Below are 4,543 nucleotides of genomic sequence, written 5' to 3' on the forward strand. Positions count from 1 at the left end.
GACAGACGCTTAGTCCGCTGCGCTACCCGGCTGCACCATAATAAAAGAAATTTTAATAAATAATAATTACTCATCTTAAGTATGTTTGTGTATAAAATGCACAATAACGTGTAATATATCAAATATAAATCATTGTTTGTGCGTCCTATTCATCCCCCCTCTCTTTTCTCGGGCGCTAGAAATCAGCGCCAGCGTCAGGGCGCAACTCAGCCAATTGAAAATTTCACACGGCAACATGAATGAATTTAGCAACTCAATTTAATCCAATCAGCGTCTTCAAATATGACGCCTGTGGGTGCTTTTCTCTAGCGGCCAAAGTAGAGTCATTGTCGAATTGTCTATTCACTCTATTGCCTTGACTGAGCATAGCATTTGTGTGACATCACGTCCACCAGGAAAATCCCATACGCTCCGCTCAGCTACTAGTTGTTGTCACAGATATATATCGTCGTCGGAAATTGATAATAATCACAAGATACTGTACATTCAGACAGTGTTGGACTTCGATCTAACTAAATGGATTTATACGGACACGTTTATGGAAAGTTCAAGCCGGCTTTTTGACACGGCTTTAAAAAAAAGAGTGGATTAAGCTGAATGTGGACATCAACAACAACGCTGTATGCTCGAAGGTAAGCAAGCAAAAAATATGCTTGAGTATGCTTCAACATTTGAGTTACACAGAAGTCATCCCTTGCTATCTTGTATTTTATTTTTTTATTATTTTTTAAACAAACATATAAACAAACATGACAACACACGATAAGATATACAAGCATTAATTGTCAGGGCACATCCAATGAGATCACATTTTAGTTAGTTGTCTTATATAAGATATACCCATAATACCTGTTATCTAAAAAAAAATACCTACACACATATGCTCAGCTCGAACCCCCCCCTCCCGGACCCCCCCTTGGATAGTACCTCCATTATCCCTCGCTCCTAACCAGACACTACCATTATAAGCTAGCTTTTATTCTCTCCACCACTTCTAACCACATTGACATTTTGGATTCATTGAGACCCAGAATTCTTGCTGTAGATATTTCATGGTAAATTACATCGAGATATGTAAGAAACCAAACTTTACGGCAAATTTTTTCCGGTTGAAACCAGCGTGATGCGATCAGCTTTTTGGCTACTGTGATACCAGATAAAACCAATCTCTTTAGCTGTGGATTCACTGCAAACTCAAAAACATCATTCAATAGTAATACCGAGGGGTGTACAGGTATATTCCAAGATACGAGTTTTGATATTTGTTGGGTCACATCTTTCCAGAATGCCTTAACTGGTGAGCAGTCCCAATACATGTGCATAAATGTCCCTTCGTCCCCATTTGTACATTGGGTGCATTTGGAGTCTTGTTTAAGCCCCATTCGGCACAGTCTTATAGGAGTCAAGTATGTCCTGTGAATATAGTTAAGATTGATTTGTTGATGATCCGGGTTCCTTGATGTAAGTCGGACATTTGCCCAGGCTCCTTGCCAATCAAAGTCATTTTCCAGGTCTGGTATATCCCTCCTCCAGACAGAGTCAAGTTGGAGGGTTTCATACGAGGACGTTAGTAATTGATGATAAAATTCTGAAACAAAACCTCTCGATGTCTCTCTTGCGTAGAGTATGCTTCAACATGTGAGTTACACAGAAGTCATCCCTTGCTATCTTATAGATAGATGGCTCTGATCGTTAGGTAGCCAGCTAATCTTCTCTCCTCTCCTCTCCAGACCTGCACGGCTCCACCACACAACAGTAGCGAGCTAACGCTATATAATCAGGACAAAACATGGTATAACGTTCCCTAAAACATTCCGATCAGTTCATGAGCTGAAGGAAAACTACATACTGTATAAATTAGCTACTTAGTCAACACCGTTGGAAATTATGAATTTGTAAGTTGTCTGGTTGATTTAACAATTGAGCTAACGTTAGCTATCTGCTCCGTCCAAAATCCGAATTTCATTGATATATCCTTGGGTAAAATAGTTCGTTTATTAACGTTTAATTCAATTCAATTCAATTCAAAACACTTTATTAGTCCCGCAAGGGGTTTATTCAACATAATAATAATAATACATTTAATTTGTAGTGCACTTTACATTTGGAACCAAATCTCAAAGTGCTAAGATTTGACATCAATGCAACGTTAAAACTGTCTGCTTGCTAATGCTAGCTAACCAGTAAAACTGATTTGCAGACAGGAAAGCAACCAACAATATTGTCCGTGAGGAACCCTTATCCCCAACACATAGTTCCGCCCCACCTAGAAGAATTCTCACCAGCCGCCATATACAGCTTATATTATATGCCACATCAGCATTATGGTTGCCCTCAAAGGGCCAGTTGTAAGACGGTATAAATGTAAATATAATGTAATGTAAAAGAAATTTAACTACACCTCTACATATTGTTAAATAACAATGTTTCTGTATTTATTCAAGTTACAAATATTACATATGCATTCGCAGATATACAAATATGTTAGCCTATTGCTCTGTTATTTTAATAATAATATTAATTAATTAATTAATTGATCAGAACCCCATATCACTCCATCAATCAATTGTCAAACTATTCAAGTAAATAACAAAGACAAATATAATCAAATACGAGCTATGACATTAACTTTTTTGTCAGTCAAGAGGGGCAGAACTAATAGTGCAAACAACAATTGTGAGCTGCTAAGAACATGTGTGACAGATTTTAACATTTTACAAAAACAAATGGCTGCACACAATGGTTTGATTATTGAAAACTCAAAATAACAAAATATGGGTTGTCTCAGTTCACAGTGTGTGTGTGTGTGTGTGTGTGTAATATGGGTTGTCTCAGTTCACAGTGTGTGTGTGTGTGTGTGTGTGTGTGTGTGTGTGTGTGTGTGTGTGTGTGTGTGTGTGTGTGTGTGTGTGTGTGTGTGTGTGTGTGTGTGTGTGTGTGTGTGCGTGTGTGTGTGCGTGCGTGCGTGCGTGTGTGTGTGTGTGTGTTGATGAACTGTCTTCCATCTGCGTCAACTTTTCTCTTCCAGGACATTTTGGCATCATATTTCTCAATTCGACTTGTTGGAATTGCCGTAATGAACACTGCCGATGCACACTGCCATCTAGGGGCGGGATGCCGTCACTTCGCGGGTCACATAATCGACATGCAGTGCGGGCTGAATTTTTTTTGACGATCAACCAATCAATACATTGTTGGAAAGTTGAATTTGCCGCCTTTCGATCGTCACCTCACTCAACATATATGGCGTGGTTTCGGGTCTCGAGTTACAAGATGAAATATCCGGCGGGGCGTGATTTTACAAGCTGTTTGGACGAGTGACCACGTCCAGTCCTGAACTGACCAGTCACCGCTGATGGCGGAAATGATTGACCACCGTTGTAGCCAAGGAGCGTCTGCTCCGACAGCGATCCCAGACGAGCACTGATTGCAACGAGAAGGGGGCAGAAGAGGACCAACAAGCTCTTTGTTTTGACTCACTGTCTGAATGAATTGCAGTGGACGGCCAGACCAGCGAGCTCTCGCCATGACATGTGGCCCGCGGGCCTTGAGTTTGTCACATATGATGGCTCAGTGTATGTGCTGCATCCTGTAACGCAGTGCTTCTCAAACTTTTTCTGTCGGGCCCCCCTTTGGCGGACCAAAATATTTTGGGCCCCCCCCCCCCTCGCCCCAACAAAATAGTCATGAAATGGGCCATGTTTAAATGTATTGAAATAACACCAATATCGTGACCTTTCAAAATTTGTCTCAATGTTGTCTGTAAAGTTTTTTTTTTATCCAGAGTAACTTGGTGATCCTTTTCTGTGTTTTATTAAATAATGATTTTCAGATTTTGAGAAATGGTCAAACTTATCCAAATATGGTATTTTCATGGAGAACAGTGCAGCTGCAACAGATAGCACTTTAGTGATCATTTTCTGTAATCCAAAAAGAATACATTTTTATTTTTTTAATCTCAAGGCCCCCCCTGTCATGCCTCTGCGCCCCCCCTGGGGGGCGCGCCCCACACTTTGAGAAACACTGTGTAAAGTAACAACTTGGAGCAAAATGGCTCAGGTGATCGTGGTAAAGGATGACGTTTATAACTTTCAACCCCCCTGAGGAGGACAACTTCTTTGTGATCTGTGTGATCTGTGTGATCCGTGTGATCTGTGTGATCTGTGTGATCTGTGTGATCTGTGTGATCTGTGTGATCTGTGTGATCTGTGTGATCTGTGTGATCTGTGTGAACTGTGTGATCTGTGTGATCCGTGTGATCTGTGTGATCTGTGTGAACTGTGTGATCTGTGTGATCCGTGTGATCTGTGTGATCTGTGTGAACTGTGTGATCTGTGTGATCTGTGTGATCTGTGTGAACGGCGGCAGAACTCGAGAACTACTAGGAATGTCTGATCACCAAGTGTGTCTGACTCTTAACCACCAAAACCTGCACGGACTACAACGTATGACGTACATCGTGGCAGTTAGGGCACCTAGGGTGTATATACTGCACCTTGTGTTTACTGTGTGTTTAATTTACTTACTCGTAGTATATATTCAG

Source organism: Notolepis coatsorum, assembly GCF_963971535.1.
Source record: "Notolepis coatsorum genome assembly, chromosome: 10".
NCBI lineage: Eukaryota > Metazoa > Chordata > Actinopteri > Aulopiformes > Paralepididae > Notolepis > Notolepis coatsorum.